The 19,504-nt window shown below is 44.8% G+C and overlaps 1 protein-coding gene across 1 annotated transcript in view; it reads left to right on the top strand.

Moving 5' to 3' along the window:
* Positions 1–19,504, top strand: part of ST6GALNAC5 (ST6 N-acetylgalactosaminide alpha-2,6-sialyltransferase 5) — a 379,731-nt gene that overhangs the window by 904 nt on the left and 359,323 nt on the right. The gene's annotated exons all lie outside the window — the stretch shown is intronic.

Below are 19,504 nucleotides of genomic sequence, written 5' to 3'. Positions count from 1 at the left end.
TAAGAACCCCCATTAGTGGTGCCTAACCATAAGCCTCCCCCTGATGGTGTCTAACCCCCGCCCATTCTGGTGATGCCTAATCCAAACACTCCGACCCCTCCCGTGGTGCCTAATCCTAACCCTCCTCCCCTAATCTTAAACCCTTCTCTGCCACAAACCCGCAATACGCAGCAAAGAAGGTAAATTCTGTCCCCTGCTATGCAATGCCAAAGTTTGCATTTCCATAAGCCCTCTTAGCCCGCAATTCTCTCAGGTGCCAAAATTTACATTGTTTGCCACTAATCAGACGCCTTGGGGCGCCGAAGTTTACCTTCTTTGCCACGTATCGTGGACATGATCAAATCCGCGATTTGCAGCAAAGAAGGTTAATTTCGGTGTTGTTTTTTCTGTAAGTGCTCTTGCCCCCTTTTCTCGTGAATCCAAAATATCTGCCTCTCAAATGATATGCTTCTGATATGCAGCTCCACAATGGTGCAGAGAAGTAGAGGCGATAATGCTATATCGCTTTGCTAGGCTCCAGGGCTATCTCCATATCATTTATACAGACAGGCCGAGAGATGTCCGGGGAACAGGGTGGATTCCATTGATTGCTCGGTGATGTATAATCTATATAATCTGCACAATTATTCTGCCCGCGGCCTTTCCCAGGCCATTAATAAAGGAAAGCAGGATTCGCTAAATGGGACCCGAGCTTTTCAATGATCCTCAGTCACCATTGATGTCGGAATGCTGAAGTATCACGTTCTTCTTTGACAAACTCAGTTGATTTCCAAGAATTCCTAGGCCTGATTTTCTATTTTCTATTCTCTCTCCCAGGCTGGAAGTCGTGATAGAGCAATAAAAAGCATATAGTTTCATTAGAAACATTATGCATCTTAGATAAAATACCCTTTATCATAAGGGCCAGTGGTTTAGGGATCACCATAGCAGTTGCTATGGGGCCCATATCCAAGAGGGGTAATATATATTTGAGAAAACCCTTTTTCAATAAAAAGGGCAAAAAAAGAGTCCTCTTATAGATGATCCACCACACCCACTATAAACATCTGCTTATTTAGAGAGAACTATTGTCCTTCAGGAAAAATACCATAACACAGTCTTGCAGTACAAAAATGAACAAAAACTTTATTGACGCAATACAAAATTTAAAAATATTAAACGTTTTTTCATTCGTGTAGATGGTCCTCATGAACATCAACAAAGAGTTTTCATGAAACTAATAACCTGGCCTGGCTTGATGTGATGAACATAGAACATTTAGAATAGGCTGAGCATTGATCATTTAGGTTTGGAGTGCCCTGCTTGCTACTCTGCGTATGGAGGGGGCTAATCTGGTTACCTATACAGTATGGTGGGACCTGAGCTATCTGTGCTGTGAAGCTAATCTGGTCACCTATACTGAAGGGTATCTCTAGCCACCTATACAAGGGGGCTACCTGAGGCACAAGGGTACCTTAAAAAAATTTGGGGGGAGATCAAAATTTTGCTATGGAGCTCCATGGTTTATAGCTGCGCCTCTGATAAAAACTAAATGAATAATATATAGGCTATGAAGGTAAAGGAATAGCAGGCTCTGAAAATGGGGAAAAAAGAAATACTAAAAGGGAGTAAATGAAAGTCTTACCTCCTGGGAAGACTAATGGCCAATACAACAGTTAAAATACATTTTATGAAGCACCAAATATTGAGTTTTGTAGGTGACCACATTTCATCATCGAGTATAAAGTGTCAATTAGCAGTAGTGGATGGTACTCAAACCCTACAACTACTGCTAATTGGCACTTTACCTGAGGAAGCCTGGTCAGCTGCAAAACACGATACATGGTGTTCGCTTCGCTTGATAAAATTTATTATAGCTATTATATTGGCTATTAGTTATCCCAGGAGGTAGTTTTTATCTCTATTGGGTGTTTTCAATAACTACACTCCATTTTTTACTTCAAAACTGAATCTATGCAGACATCAAACCAACAAACTTTTATTCGGGTAATACCTTTAATGACTTACTGTACATAGTTAATTGCAAGCTTTCAAAATGTTACATTCCTTCTTCAGGCATACTTAACTTGTAAATCCGAAGATAGTGACAGTCTTTAATTGTCCTATTGTTGGAGAGCGACCACTTCACACAGTTCCAGAAAGACTTAGGGCCCTTTTACACGTAATGCGTTAGTATGCGTTAGTGTGCGTTAGTACTCATTTTTTTTTTAAGTGTCACAGGGGCCTTACCTTCGTAGAAATGAGGAAATCTCTCCATCTGTTTTGACAGTGGCTGCTCTGTTTTGTGAGCATCTGGATACTAATGTTATTACAAATATTCATAGCTTTTAATTCTACACTTACACACTTAGCCTCTTTTCCTGAACATAAGACCTACCCTGAAAATAAGCCCTAGCTGGAATTTTGAGCTTGCTCGAAATATAAGCCCTACCCCGAAGATAAGCCCTAGTAGAAGTTAAAGAGAAACCATAACCAAGGATTGAACTTCATCCCAATCAGTAGCTGATACCCCCTTTCCCATGAGAAATCTTTTCCTTTTCTCAAACGGATCATCAGGGGGCTCTGTATGGCTGATATTGTGATGAAACCCCTCCCACAGTGTGATGTCAGGACCATGGTTCTGACCTCACACTGTGGGAGCCTTGTTGCATTTTGGGAAATAACAGCTATTTACAGCTGTTTCCAACTGCCAAAAAAGCAAGCAGCATCTCCTTCCACTGACATAACCTGCCAGCAGTAAAAATGTCACCATGTGATAAATGTCAGAATGTAAGTCAGGGAGTGGAAAGATTTTACAATGGGCGAACACTGACTAAATCATTTATACATAATTATTGTAAAAATTAAGCACTTTTTTATTATATTATTTTCACTGGAGTACCTTTAAAGGCCTTTCGAGGTGACAAGTGACATCATGAGATAGACATGTGTATGTACAGTGCCAAGCACACAAATGACTGCTGTTTTTCCTTTTTTACACTAACAGTGCCATTAACAGTGTAAAAATGGCTGCAGGTTATATTTTCCCAGTGAAATTTGGTTTTGGCTCCGGTTCTTGACACACAATCACTCAATGACCAAGTTTGTGAGCTTTCAGGTTCCTGGCAGCTCCATTTGTAATAAACTGGCCTTTATTCATGACTTGTTTATCTCCAACACTTTCACCTTCCTGGGGCTAACCGAAACATGGATAACTCCATCAGACACAGTGTCTCCAGCTGCTCTATCATATGATGGTCTAAAATTTAGTCATGCCCCTAGACCTGGCCACAAACAGGGAGGCGGAGTGGGGATCCTCCTCTCTGAACACTGCTCTTTTAAAGGGAAGGTTCAGGGAGGGTGGGTAAAAAATAGAAATCAATTTCCACTTACCTGGGGCTTCCTCCAGCCCGTGGCAGGCAGGAGGTGCTCTCGCCGCAGCTCCGCAGGCTCCCGGTGGTCTCCGGTGGCCGACCCGACCTGGCCAGGCCGGCTGCCAGGTCGGGCTCTTCTGCGCTCCAAGGCCCGGAACTTCTGCGTCCCACGCCGGCGCGCTGACGTCATCGGACGTCCTCCGGGCTCTACTGCGCAGGCGCAGAACTACTGCGCCTGCGCAGTAGAGCCCGGAGGACGTCCGATGACGTCAGCACGCCGGCGTGGGACGCAGAAGTTCCGGGCCTTGGAGCGTAGAAGAGCCCGACCTGGCAGCCGGCCTGGCCAGGTCGGGTCGGCCACCGCAGACCACCGGGAGCCTGCGGAGCGGCGGCGAGGGCACCTCCTGCCTGCCACGGGCTGGAGGAAGCCCCAGTTAAGTGGAAATTGATTTCTATTTTTTACCCACCCTCCCTGAACCTTCCCTTTAAGCCACTCACACAGTGGCCGCACTCTCACTCTCATCCTTTGAAGTTCATGCTGTCCGTCTCTATTCTCCATACCACATCCTGATTGCTGTTATCTACCGCCCGCCTGGCCCAGCCTCTACTTTCATTGATCACTTTTCAGCATGGCTTCTCCAGTTCCTCTCCAATGATATACCCGCTATCATCATTGGATATTTTAATATACCCATCGACACTAACTGCCCTACTGCCACCAAACTGCTCTCTCTCACCTCCTCGTTTGACCTCGCACAATGGTCCTCCACTTCCACCCACAAAGACGGCCACACTCTTGACCTTGTCTTTACCCCCCTCTGTTCTATTCCAAGCTTTCATAACACTCCGCTTCCCCTTTCAGACCACAACCTTCTTACCTTCTCAATCAATTCTTCTCTACCGTCAACTCCTCCAACACTACACCATACTGTCACGCGCAGGAATTACCGCAACCTGGATGTGAATTCCCTGACTGAGGCCTTGCAACCTCTAAGTACTCTGTCTTCCTACACTGACCCTGAGGCAGCATCCAGTTACTTATTTAGTGTAGTCTCCTCTGCCATGAATTCAGCCGTTCCACTCACCACCACCTGCCCCCGCCAAACTAACCGGCAGCCCTGGCTCACTGATCAAATCAAACAGATGAAAAGGCGCTCCAGGGTGGCAGAAAGGTGCTGGAGAAAAAGCACTGCTGTAGAGGACTTCAATCACTATAAACAAACTATGCAGGAGCTCAGGTATGCCCTCACCTCTGCTAAGCAGTCTTATTTCTCCTCACTCATCTCCTCACAGTCCCACAACCCAAAACAATTGTTCAACACCTTTAACTCCCTACTTCGTCCCCCACCTCCTCCCCCTACCACATGTCTGTCAGCCGACGACTTTGCATCATACTTTACAAGCAAGATTGATGCAATACGTAATAGCTTCAACACACAACCATTGTTACCAGCTCAACCGTCACCTATAAATTCCTTCTATCCGCCTGCACCCTCGCCCACCACTAACTGCCTTCCCCCCGCTCCACACGACCACTCTCCCACTCTAACATCTTTCACCACACTAACTGAACAGTGTCTTTCCTCACTAATCTCCAAAGCGCATCTCACTACCTGTGCCCTGGACCCCATTCCCTCTCATCTAATCCCCCAGCTTTCCTCCTCCTTTAATCCCGCTCTAACAACTCTATTCAACCTGTCTATCTCCACTGGCACTTTTCCTTCGTTATTCAAACAAGCTATCATCACACCACTTATCAAAAAACCCTCTCTTGATCCAACTTCTCTATCCAACTACCGTCCTGTCTCTCACTCCTCCCCTTTGCTTCTAAACTGCTGGAACGTCACATCCACTCAGAATTGTCTGCCTTTCTCTCTACCAACTCCTTACTTGACCCCTTTCAATCTGGATTCCGCACACACCATTCCACTGAAACTGTCCTCACGAAAGTTTCTAATGACCTACTTGTAGCTAAATCCAAAGGCCAGTTCTCTATTCTAATACTCCTTGACCTTTCCTCTGCCTTTGACACAGTTGATCATGCTCTGCTTCTGCAGACACTTTCATCTTTAGGAATCAAGGGACAAGCACATTCCTGGATCTCCTCTTATCTCTCTGGACGCTCTTACACTGTCTCCTTCTCTAACACCAATTCCTCTCCACATCCACTGTCTGTTGGTGTACCTCAAGGCTCTGTTCTTGGGCCACTTCTTTTCTTAATCTACACCCGTGGCCTGGGACAACTAATCAACTCTTTTGGCTTCCAGTATCACCTCTATGCGGATGACACCCAAATCTATCTCTCAGCTCCTGACCTGTCCTCACTACTATCCAGAGTCCCTGACTGTCTACGTGCCGTTTCTCCATTCATGTCCTCCCGCTTCCTCAAACTCAACATGACTAAAACGGAAATTGTGATTTTTCCACCATCGCTATCTACACCACCACCAATTGCAACCATAATGGTAGACAACACCCCAATAACCTCAACCACTAAGGCCCGCTGCTTGGGGGTTATACTTGACTTAGAGCTCTCCTTTAAACCTCACATTGCCTCCTTAACCACCACCTGCTATTTCCAGCTCAAAAATATATTCCGTATCAGTCCCTTCCTCACACAAGAAGCCACCAAAATGCTTGTTCATGCCTTAATCGTCTCCCGCCTAGACTACTGCAACACCCTGCTCTGTGGCCTACCAAAAAACAGGCTAGCACCTCTCCAATCCCTTCTAAATTCAGCGGCCCGCCTCATTCACCTTTCCACACGCTCTTCCGATGCAGCCCCCCTGTGCCGTTCTCTCCACTGGTTACCCATTACCCAGAGGATCCAGTTCAAACTCCTGACTCTAACATACAAAGCCCTCCACGAGTTGTCTCCTCCATACATCTCCTCACTAATCTCAAGATATTGTCCCTCCCTCAACCTTCGCTCCTCCCAAGAAATTCTCCTGGCCTCTAAGCTGATCACCTCCTCTCATGCTCGCATCCAGGACTTTACACGAGCATCATCCCTTATCTGGAACTCTCTTCCACAGCCTGTACGTCATGCTCCAAACCTGGACATCTTCAAACGCACTCTTAAAACACACCTTTTCAGACAAGCTTATAACATTCTATAGCCCTTATTTACTTCTCTGTCACAATGTAATCAGAGGCAAAGAATCACTGCCTCATCCATCCTCCACCCCCTTACCTAGTGTGTCCCCCACAACCCATTAGATTGTAAGCCCGCAAGGGCAGGGTCATCCTCCTAATGTTTACTGTTCTTGTAACAATATTTGTGCTGCTTGGAACTCTGCTGTACATTTGTTAGTTGTATCTATGTTCCCCTTGTCGTCTTATTGTGCTTTGTAAAGCGCTGCGGAATATGTTGGCACTATATAAATAAAAAATAATAATAAATAATAATAATAATAATTGTTCTGATAGAGCTCATTCTGGTCATCCGTTACATCACTGATCGTTACAATACTTCTCCACACTTATTTCTTCACAATCCCATAACCCTAAACAACTTTTTAGCACCTTCAGCTCTCCACCCCTCCGCCTCCACCTACAACCACATGCTTGTCTGCAGAAGACTTTGCAGCATACTTAGTGAACAAAATTGAAACACTACAGAACAGCTTTCAAAACCAACCCTCTTCACCGGTCCAATCACCTCTTCCTTTTTCCTCTCTGCCTGGCAGCCCCCCAACTATCAACTAACCCTCTCTACATAACCACACACTCACTCAAACCTCCTCCCTGCTAACAACCTTCTCTGCCTTAACTGAACAGTGTCTTTCTTCACTAATCTCTAAAGCTCATCTTACTACATGCGCCTTGGACTCTATTCCCTCTCATCTTAACCCCCAGCTCTCCTCCCCCTTCATTCCTGCTTTAACAACACTGTTTAACCTTTCCATCTCTACTGGCATTTTTCCTTATTCATTTAAACAAGCTATCATAAAACCCCTAATCAAAAAACCCTCCTTAGACTCTACTGCCCTTTCTAATTACCGCCCAGTCTCTCTCCTTCCCTTTGCCTCCAAACTATTAGAACGCAACATTTACTCAGAGTTGTCTAACTTTCTCTTTGCTAATTCCCTGTTGGACCCCTTCCAATCTGGCTTCCGCCCCCAACACTCTACGGAAACAGTTCTCACTAAGGTTGCCAATGACCTCCTAGTTGCTAGAGCCAAAGGCAGATTTTGGGTACTAATACTCCTAGATCTGTCCTCCGTGTTTGACTCTGTTGATCATACCCTACTTCGCTAGACCCTCTCAACACTGGGAATCAAGGGCCTAGCAAACTCCTGGACCAACTCTTACCTGTCTGGACGTTCCTTCATGGTCTCCTATGCCAATACCAACTCCTCTCCGCGCACACTGTCTGTGGGAGTACCACAAGGCTCCGTCCTTGGACCTCTCCTCTTTTCCATTTACACCCACGGCCTGGGACAAATAATAAGCTCTCTTGGGTTTCAATATCACCTCTATGCTGATGACACCCAAATTTATTGTTCTGCCCCAGACCTCTCCACACTACTATCAAAAGTCCCCGAATGTCTATCCGCTGTATCTACATTTATGTCATCCTGCTTCCTTAAATTCAATATGAGCAAAACGGAGATTGTGATATTTCCACCTTCGCTCTGTGTTCCACCTTCCATTGTCACAATCAATATACAGGGAGTGCAGAATTATTAGGCAAATGAGTATTTTGACCACATCATCCTCTTTATGCATGTTGTCTTACTCTAAGCTGTATGGGCTCGAAAGCCTACTACCAATTAAGCATATTAGGTAATGTGCATCTCTGTAATGAGAAGGGGTGTGGTCTAATGACATCAACACCCTATATCAGGTGTGCATAATTATTAGGCAACTTCCTTTCCTTTGGCAAAATGGGTCAAAAGAAGGACTTGACAGGCTCAAAAAAGTAAAAAATAGTGAGATATCTTGCAGAGGGATGCAGCACTCTTAAAATTGCAAAGCTTCTGAAGCGTGATCATCGAACAATCAAGCGTTTCATTCAAAATAGTCAACAGGGTCGCAAGAAGCGTGTGGAAAAACCAAGGCGCAAAATAACTGCCCATGAACTGAGAAAAGGCAAGCGTGCAGCTGCCAAGATGCCACTTGCCACCAGTTTGGCCATATTTCAGAGCTGCAACATCACTGGAGTGCCCAAATGCACAAGGTGTGCAATACTCAGAGACATGGCCAAGGTAAGAAAGGCTGAAAGACGACCACCACTGAACAAGACACACAAGCTGAAACGTCAAGACTGGGCCAAGAAATATCTCAAGACTGATTTTTCTAAGGTTTTATGGACTGATGAAATGAGAGTGAGTCTTGATGGGCCAGATGGATGGGCCCGTGGCTGGATTGGTAAAGGGCAGAGAGCTCCAGTCCGACTCAGACGCCAGCAAGGTGGAGGTGGAGTACTGGTTTGGGCTGGTATCATCAAAGATGAGCTTGTGGGGCCTTTTCGGGTTGAGGATGGAGTCAAGCTCAACTCCCAGTCCTACTGCCAGTTTCTGGAACACACCTTCTTCAAGCAGTGGTACAGGAAGAAGTCTGCATCCTTCAAGAAAAACATGATTTTCATGCAGGACAATGCTCCATCACACGCGTCCAAGTACTCCACAGCGTGGCTGGCAAGAAAGGGTATAAAAGAAGAAAAACTAAGGACATGGCCTCCTTGTTCACCTGATCTGAACCCCATATAAAACCTGTGGTCCATCATAAAATGTGAGATTTACAAGGAGGGAAAACAGTACACCTCTCTGAACAGTGTCTGGGAGGCTGTGGTTGCTGCTGCACGCAATGTTGATGGTGAACAGATCAAAACACTGACAGAATCCATAGATGGCAGGCTTTTAAGTGTCCTTGCAAAGAAAGGTGGCTATATTGGTCACTGATTTGTTTTTGTTTTCTTTTTGAATGTCAGAAATGTATATTTGTGAATGTTGAGATGTTATATTGGTTTCACTGGTAAAAATAAATAATTGAAATGGGTGTATATTTGTTTTTTGTTAAGTTGCCTAATAATTATGCACAGTAATAGTCACCTGCACACACAGATATCCCCCTAAAATAGCTAAAACTAAAAACAAACCTTAAAAACTACTTTCAAAAATATTCAGCTTTGATATTAATGAGTTTTTTGGGTTCATTGAGAACATGGTTGTTGTTCAATAATAAAATTATTCCTCAAAAATACAACTTGCCTAATAATTCTGCACTCCCTGTAGATAACACCACAATAGCATCAACCCCCAAAGCTCGTTGCCTGGGGCTGGGGGTAACTCTGGACTCTGAGCTCTCCTTTATACCACATATCAACACATTAACTACCTCCTGCTACTTCCATCTCAAAAAACATTTCCAGAATCAGTCCCTTCCTCTCACAAGAAGCAACTAAAATGCTTGTGCATGCCCTAATCATCTCCCCTCTTAACTACTGTAACACTCTACTCTGTGGTCTACCAAAAAGCAGACTGGCACCTCTCCAATCCCTACTAAACTCCGCTGCCCGTCTCATCCACCTTTCTTCTAGATCCTCTGAGGCAGCCCCTCTCTGCCAATCCCTCCATTGGTTACCAGTTGCCCAAAGGATCCAGTTTAAACTTCTCACGCTTGCAAACAAAGCTCTACACAAGCTATCGCCTCCATACATTTCCTCTTTAATCTCCAGATACTTCCCGCCCGAACCCTCCGTACCTCACAGGTGACCCTTTTGTCCTCCAGCCTAGTCACCATATATATAGATAGTTAGGCATAGGTGCCCTCAGTATAGATAGCTAGGCATACAGTAGGTCCCCCCATATAAATAGCTAGGCATAAATGCCCCCCATATAGATATCTGGGCATAGATGCCCCCCATATAGATAGCTGGGCATAGATGCCCCCCATATAGATAGCTGGGCATAGATGCCCCCATATAGATAGCTAGGCATAGGTGCCCCCATATAGATAGCTAGGCATAGATGCCCCCCCATATAGGTAGCTGGGTATAGATGCCCCCCATATAGATAGCTAGGCATAGGTGCCCCCATATAGATAGCTAGGCATAGGTGTCTCACATATAGATAGCTAGACATAGGTGCCCCCCCCACATAGATAGCTAGGCATACGTGCCCCATATAGATAGCTGGGCATAAGTGCCCCCCATATAGATAGCTAGGCATAAGTGCCCCCATATAGATAGCAAGGCATAGGTGTCTCCCATATAGATAGCTAGGCATAGGTGCCCCCCATATAGATAGCTAGGCATAGGTGCCCTCATATAGATAGCTGGGCATAGGTGCTCCCCATATAGATATCTAGGCATAGGTGGTCCCATATAGATAGCTAGGCATAGGTTCCCCCATATAGATAGCTAGGCATAGGTGTCTCCCATATAGATAGCTAGGCATAGGTTCCCCCATATAGATAGCTAGGCATAGGTGCCCCCCATATAGATAGCTAGGTATAGGTGGTCCCATAGAGATAGCTAGGCATAGGTTCCCCCATATAGATAGCTAGGCATAGGTGGTCCCATATAGATAGCTAGGCATAGGTTCCCCCATATAGATAGCTAGGCATAGGTGTCTCCCATATAGATAGCTAGGCATAGGTGCCCCCATATAGATAGCTAGGCATAGGTGCCCCCCATATAGATAGCTAGGTATAGGTGCCTCATATAGATAGCTAGGCATATGTGCCCCCCATATACATAGCTAGGCATAGGTGGTCCCATATAGATAGCTAGGCATAGGTGGTCCCATATAGATAGCTAGGCATAGGTTCCCCCATATAGATAGCTAGGCATAGGTGTCTCCCATATAGATAGCTAGGTATAGGTGCCCCATATAGATAGCTAGGCATATGTGCCCCCCATATAGATATTATTATTATTATTATTATTTAGTATTTATATAGCGCCGACATATTACGCAGCGCTGTACAGTGTGTATATATATATATATATATCTTGTCACTAACTGTCCCTCAAAGGAGCTCACAATCTAATCCCTACCATCGCCATATGTCTATATTATGTAGTGTATGTACTATAGTCTAGGGCCAATTTTTTTTTTTTAGGGGGAGCCAATTAACTTATCTGTATGTTTTTGGAATGTGGGAGGAAACCGGAGTGCCCGGAGGAAACCCACGCAGACACGGAGAGAACATACAAACTCTTTGCAGATAGTGCCCTGGCCAGGATTCGAACCAGGGACCCAGCGCTGCAAGGCGAGAGAGCTAACCACTACGCCACCGTGCGGCCCACAGATAGCTAGGCATAGGTGCCCCCCTTCCTCCACCGACCACCACTCTCCTGCACATTGTCACCACCCTCGCTGACCCTGCGTGCCCAGTGGGGCTGTAGCACTGAGACCTCACATTAGCGGCAACCCGCAGTGGAGAGGAGAGCCATACCTCCCAACTTTTTGAGATGAGAAAGAGGGACATTTAAGCCACTCCCCTGCCACACTCATGCCCCTAGTCACGCACACCATAAATATTTCATAAGAAAAATATGTTGTTTTATAATTCAAACCACACTGGTCCTTTCTATTCCGGTTCATTTTTCTTCATATTAACATTTTAAAATTAATAATATATCAATTTAAAGGGTGGGAATAAAGTTTAGAGTCAATCAAAGACATTTTTAGTAGATAAATATATATATTTACATAGAAAGAAGGACAAAGTCCTAAAAGAGGGACAAATGAGAAGGAAAGGGAGACAAAGGGACAGGGCTCCCAAAGAGGGACTGTCCCTCCGAAAGAGGGACAGTTGGGAGATATGGAGAGCGGAGGGTAACGGCGTGCATACGCGCCCTTATCCACCGCTCTCCTCTCCACTGCGGGTCACCACTAATCTGAGGTCTCAGTGCTGCCGCCCCAGCGAGGGGGATCCTGACCATGTGCTGGCGGAGAGTGGCAGCCCAAGAGGAAGTGGGGCGGGCCGGGAGGAAGGAGGTGGGCAGGGAAGGAAGGGGGGTGGGTAGGATGCGGCTCTCACTTGCCAGGCCTCTCCCTTTGCCTCTTCTAATTGGCTGTGTGCTGCTCTGCATAGGGCAGCAGAGCAGCACAATTAGATAGTACGCGGGCGCTGCACAGTCAGCATCTGGCGTACTATTTTAAAATGCCGATCTATCCAGCAGTCCTTCGCGATCTGGGCAGCCCTGCTCTACACACTTTTGATTTCAGTCTTAAATTTTCAGGAATGTTAGGTCCCGTCCACACTGCTTGCTGTCCGGATTTCAGCAACGCGTGCGGGAGGCAGACACGCATGACATCAGAAAGTGCACAGACTTCACTGTCTGATGTTCACACTGCATGCGTTCCGGACCAGTGCGGTTCGCGAACGCATGCTGCACACATTTTTTAACAAAACGCGTGGCTTACCCATTCACTTTCAGTGAATGGTATCAGCCACGCAACGCATACAAACGCAGATGGCGTGCGTTCGTATGCGTTGCAATGATGATGTGAACAAGGCCTAAGCTAGGCGCGCATAGAATCTAAAATGAAACTTTAGCGAGGCACCCATGAGAATCAATGGATAAGTACAGAAATAATTCCCGGCTCTTTGTAGCTTTGTCCTTTCTATGGTACATTCTTCACAACTGTCACACACGGAATACTGAGCAATTGTGGGCGATCCGCTCCCGTCCTCCGCCATTGTCCTGTGCCGCTGCTGAGCCCAGCTGGACTAATTCACAGTAATACTGAGTAAAATGCCACCGGTCTAAATGAGGCTTGATTAAATAATGAGAGCAGAACGTTTCAGGGAAATTTCAATGTGTTCTCTTGAAGCAATTAAAATGTGATTGGGGCAGAGTAGGTGGAAGGCAACAATGAAGAGGAATGTGATGGACTAATAGAAATGGAGATATTGTCCTCGCTATTGATCGGTGGTTTTGTGAACAATACAATTACTGGGAGAGCCTAACCGCGAGACTGTGTGCAAAGCATCCAAAAAACGCAACTGAGAACACCACTTATTCAGCCTTATACAATGCAGTAATGGCAGCGCTTTAAAGAGACCTGAAGTCTTGCACAGGACACAAGGAAAACATGGAGAAATCCACCCTGTACAGTGGGATGCAAAAGTTTCGGCAACCTTGTTAATCGTCATGAATTTCCTGTATAAATTGTTGGTTGTTACGATAAAAAAAGTCAGTTAAATATATCATATAGGAGACACACACAGTGATATTTGAGGAGTGAAATGAAGTTTATTGGATTTACAGAAAGTGTGCAATAATTGTATAAACAAAATTAGGCAGGTGCATAAATTTGGGCACCACAAAAAAGAAATGAAATTAATATTTAGTAGATCCTCCTTTTGCAGAAATGACAGCCTCTAAATGCTTCCTGTAGGTTCCAATGAGAGCCTGGATTCTGGTTGAAGGTATTTTGGACCATTCCTCTTTACAAAACATCTCTAGTTCACTCAGGTTTGATGGCTTCCACAAATGGACAGCTCTCTTTAACTCACACCACATATTTTCAATTATATTCAGTCTGGGGACTGAGATGGCCATTCCAGAACGTTTTACTTGTTCCTCTGCATGAATTCCTTAGTGGATTTTGAGCAGTGTTTAGGGTCGTTGTTTTGATGAAAGATCCAGCCCCGGCACAGCTTCAGCTTTGTCACTGATTCCTGGACATTGGTCTCCAGAATCTGCTGATACTGAGTGGAATCCATGCGTCCCTCAACTTTGACAACATTTCCACATGCTGTGGCTAATCTTTTAGAGCAGAGAGGAAGTTATGAGTTTGAGTCCACTTTAAAAATTGTTGTCACCTTCTTCCACATATCACAGAGACATACATGACATTTTGTCATCTCACAGTTCGGAAGCTGTGGATATGAAATCCTGCCTCACTCACCCTAATCTCTTGATTATGCACCTTCAGACTTCTTGTTTCCTTCCCTTAATGATTATGCATGCTATTCACCATGCAATTTCCAATCAGACGGAAGGGTTGAATCAATTATTTCTGACAGGTCCATGATTTTCTGATCACTTCTATACACAATTGATTAGAAAAATGATTGGAAATTGGATCGGACCTGTGGGAAATAATCGATGCGACTCGTCTATCTGATGGGAAATTACATGGTGTGTACCAGGCATAAGTCATTTCTTTGGAGCATTTACTTTCCTGACCAAACTCAGTATAAAACTGGCTTCCATAGACTCAATGTACGGGAAACTTGTCAATCTGCATGATGACTATGTAGACAATGTAATGCCAAGAAAAAGCAGATCAGCACCTGTGAAAATAGATGAGGGCAATTTTTTATTGAGTCAGCCTCGTAACTTCACAGTCCAGGGGCAAGACTGCAGGGGAGCCCAGAGCTGTATGGATACCCCAATTACTACTTCACTCCCTCTGATAAAAAGAGTCCATCCTCCAGGCCATGTGTTGTGGCTACACTTGTAGATGAGGTCCACACTTGTTTTATGACCCTTGAATGAAGAGTCCCCAGGCTGTGAGGGTCACAAGGGGTTAACAAGGCGAGGGTGTCCCTTGCTGCAGCTCTGCTCTCTGTTAGTCTCCCTGGGAGTGCTTTGTGGCGGCCACCGACATCATCAGGTCGGCGACGGGAGCATGACCGTGAGTGGCACAGCCATGCTCTTGTGCATGTGCAGAAGCTGCCGACCTGGTGAGGTCGGTGGCCGCTACGGAGCACCCCAGGGAGCAGGGCCGCCTTCAGGGCAGTACAGTAGGTACTGCTGTATGGGGCCCCAAGACAGTCTGGGGCCCAAACAGTGGCAGTTTCACATTGGCTGTCAGTCACTCCCACAGCATGGTTTATTTCAGCCACATGAGCTGTGTAGGGAAACGCTGTTGATGCCCGCAGCTGTATGTCCACTCTCTTCCTGCCTCGTGACTGGAAGACACCCGGCAATTGGCAATGTACAACAACAATGCATTGTGGCTCTGTCCCGTCATGCTGTGGCTCCGCCTCTGCATGTGGCTTTGTCTAAAATGGCAGGTGGAGGAGGCATGCTACACCAAGAGGCCCCACACCCCACACCTATAACTACCTACCTGCTACTACAAACTACCTATCAGATTGTGATTTGGCATGTGGAGGCACGGGAGGGGGCAAGAAGTTTTGCGCAGTATGGGGCCTAGAACATTCTGAGGGCAGCCCTGCCAGGGAGACTGACATAGAGCCGTGCTGCAGTAAGTAAATCTGATTTTCTTAACATTTGCCTCATGTATCCCTTAAGGCTCCAGGAAATTTGTGTGCAGGTCAAAGCTAAAAACGGCTCACCCTGCAAAGGTCCTGGCAGTGTTAATTACTATACCCCTGCAGCAGCCATGGATTCTGGGGAAATACTTTATATACTCGCGTATAAGCCTAATTTTACAGCACAAAAAATGTGCTGAAAAGTTACCTCCTCGCTTATATGTGAGTTAGTGGAGCAGAACGGATGGTGGAGTAGGTTTTTTTACTGGCAGAGGAGCGTAAGGATCTTGCACTAGTAATCCTGCTCTTGCCATCTGGCTCCTTGTTGTTTCCGTGCCACCCATTCCCTGGAACATGGTGTGCAGAGTGCACTGCTCAAGACTACCGGTTTCCCCCAGCATGTGGAGCAGAGCGTGCAAGCAACGTGTCAGTGATGCAATGATCGGGAATTCTTCCTGTGTGACATCTTGAGACACAGCTGTATCATCCTTGGGGCACATCTGGCTATGGGGAGGGGAGCCGACTTGTACTTGGGGCACATCTGGCTTATGTGGAGGGGGCTATACTGGGTAAGGGGCTTATACATGAGTCAATCACTTTTTCCCGTTTTCTTAGGGACAAGTGGGTACCTCGGCTTATACCTGGGTTCGGCTTATATGCGAGTATATACCGTATGTAATTCCTCTTCCAGCTATTGCTGGCGGACGAATTACGCTATTTTTATTGTAATTTAAGCTCCCTCTTTTGATGGTGCCCAAATTAATGTTTGAACGCCGCTATAGCCATAATTCACCTTACGGCCAATGGCGGTGCGTCCATATGGCGGTCCATATTTCCAGAGTCCTTTTTGCCTGTCTCGTTTGATACATCTCCCTGCCACTGCAGATATCATTGATAAGTTTAAGGGTTCAATTTCAATAGAGTCCTTGGGGCCCCATAATCGACTCTTACACTGGGGTCCCAAGCTCCTTACTTACGCCACTGATTGCAAAGCACATAGCAGATCTGCAGAGCATTGTTGTGACTTGATGAAAGCAGGGCTCTCAATGTCCCCAATGATCTTCCAGTCCTTCCACTTTGGATCAGCCAGGCACTGAAGTCCTTTCTCCATTAAAATAATTATCAGCACACCCCGTGAACAGCAATTACAAAGAGAAGGATTTTAGGCCATTGAAGCCCGCTGGATTTAAAGAGAGAGCATATAATTAAATATCGAAGGGTTTTATGGCTCTCTAATGGTGATTGCATTAGACACAGCCCTATCATTATTTTAGCGCACCTGACACAGTCTCCGTTTTATTGTACTTTGAAGAGTTCCGTGAAATGGTAACACTGCGAAAGGTTTGCCATTAAGGGCTGAAGCGAAAATCCAATGTTTCGGATTAAAGGACATGGAGAGTTTCTAAAGGTACAGTACATACACAGCTGCTCCCCTTCCCAACACACAAGCTAAATACTGCACATTTACGAAGCTTACGAAAGCCCAAAATATCTCCTTTTTTTAATTACAAAATAGTGGATTTTTGACCTCTGATACACAACTGATAGGAGAGTGTATAACAGACTGGCAGACACTCACTCTTTTCCTCCGACCTTCTACATAGGTTGGTATCTCAACTGAAGTGGATTTCCACACTTAGGGGTTGATTCACTATGACAAATAGCGTACCTTATCAGAGTTAACATGCCTTATCATTATCACTGTTAACATGTCTTATCAGAGTTAGCATGCCTTATCAGAGTCGATGTGCCTTATCAGCGTTAACATGCCTTGTAAGAGTTAACCTGCCTTATTAGAATAGCATAGCGAGCGCTAGGAACATAGTTACATAGTTACATAGTTACATAGTTACTTTGGTTGAAAAAAGACATACGTCCATCGAGTTCAACCAGTACAAAGTACAACTCCAGCCTGCTCCCTCACATATCCCTGTTGATCATAAAATCCCTGGATTAACATCATTGGCATTACCTAGTAATTGTAGCCATGGATGTCATTCAACGCAAGGAAAGCATCTAAGCCCCCTTTAAATGCAGGTATAGAGTTTGCCATAACGACTTCCTGTGGCAATGCATTCCACATCTTAATCACTCTTACTGTAAAGAACCCTTTCCTAAATAAATGGCTAAAACGTTTTTCCTCCATGCGCAGATCATGTCCTCTAGTCCTTTGAGAAGGCCTAGGGACAAAAAGCTCATCCGCCAAGCTATTATATTGCCCTCTGATGTATTTATACATGTTAATTAGATCTCCTCTAAGGCGTCTTTTCTCTAGACTAAATAAACCCAGTTTATCTAACCTTTCTTGGTAAGTGAGACCTTCCATCCCACGTATCAATTTTGTTGCTCGTCTCTGCACCTGCTCTAAAACTGCAATATCTTTTTTGTAATGTGGTGCCCAGAACTGAATTCCATATTCCAGATGTGGCCTTACTAGAGAGTTAAACAGGGGCAATATTATGCTAGCATCTCGAGTTTTTATTTCCCTTTTAATGCATCCCAAAATTTTGTTAGCTTTAGCTGCAGCGGCTTGGCATTGAGTACGATTATTTAACTTGTTGTCGATGAGTACTCCTAAGTCCTTCTCCAAGTTTGATGTCCCCAACTGTATCCCATTTATTTTGTATGGTGTTAGACCATTGGTACGACCAAAATGCATGACTTTACATTTGTCAACATTGAATTTCATCTGCCATGTATGTGCCCATATAGCCATCCTATCCAGATCCTGTTGCAATATAACACTATCTTCCTTAGAGTTGATGATTCTGCACAATTTTGTATCATCTGCAAAAATAGCAACATTGCTCACTACTGTATCCACTAGGTCATTAATAAATAAATTGAAGAGCACTGGACCCAGTACAGACCCCTGTGGGACCCCACTGCTAACAGTCTCCCATTTTGAGTATGATCCATTGACCACAACTCTTTGTTTTCTGTCCATTAGCCAGTTCCCTATCCAAGCACACAGACTCTTCCCCAGTCCTTGCATCCTCATCTTTTGCACCAGACTTTTGTGGGGAACAGTGTCGAATGCCTTAGCAAAGTCTAAGTATATCACATCTACAGCATTCCCAATATCCATATTAGCATTCACTACCTCATAAAAGCTGAGCATGTTAGTCAAACAGGACCTGTCTTTAGTAAACCCATGTTGATGCTGAGAAATAAGATTATTTTCTACTATGAAGTCATGTATAGTATCTCTTAGTAACCCCTCAAATAGTTTGCATACAACTGATGTTAAGCTTACAGGTCTATAATTTCCTGGATCTGATTTTTTGCCCTTCTTAAATAATGGGAAAACGTGGGCTGTACGCCAATCCACTGGGACTCTGCCAGTTGCAAGAGAGTCACAAAAGATAAGATAAAGGGGTTTATCTATAACTGAACTTAATTCCCTTAGGACCCGAGGATGCATGCCATCCGGGCCAGGTGCCTTGTCTATTTTTAATTTATTTAGTCTTGCCTTTACTTCTTCCTGCGTTAAGTATTTAATATTACAGTTAGAAGATTGAGACTCTTCCGCCTCTGTAATTTGCAACAGTGCTGTTTCCTTTGTAAAGACAGAAGCAAAGAAAGCATTTAATAACTCTGCCTTACCTTGGTCATCCACCATTGAGTTCCCACCCTCATCCTTTAGGAGTCCTATACAGTCAACCTTTCTTTTTTTAGAGTTGATGTACTTGTAAAACTTTTTTGGGTTAGATTTGATATCCCTAGCGATTTGATTTTCAGCTTCGATCTTTGCCAGCCTAATTTCTTTTTTACAATTTTTATTGCACTCCTTATAATTGCTTAGTGCAGCCTCGGTCCCCTCCTGTTTTAGGACCTTATAGGCATTCTTTTTCCTCTTCATTTTATCTTTAACCTTTCTATTCATCCATAGAGGCCTTTTTTTATTCCTAGACATTTTGTTTCCATATGGGATATACATACTACAATATTGATTGAGAATACGT

This window comes from Hyperolius riggenbachi, chromosome 6 (genome assembly GCF_040937935.1).
Source record: "Hyperolius riggenbachi isolate aHypRig1 chromosome 6, aHypRig1.pri, whole genome shotgun sequence".
NCBI lineage: Eukaryota > Metazoa > Chordata > Amphibia > Anura > Hyperoliidae > Hyperolius > Hyperolius riggenbachi.
This window is presented reverse-complemented; position numbering and strand designations above follow the sequence as displayed.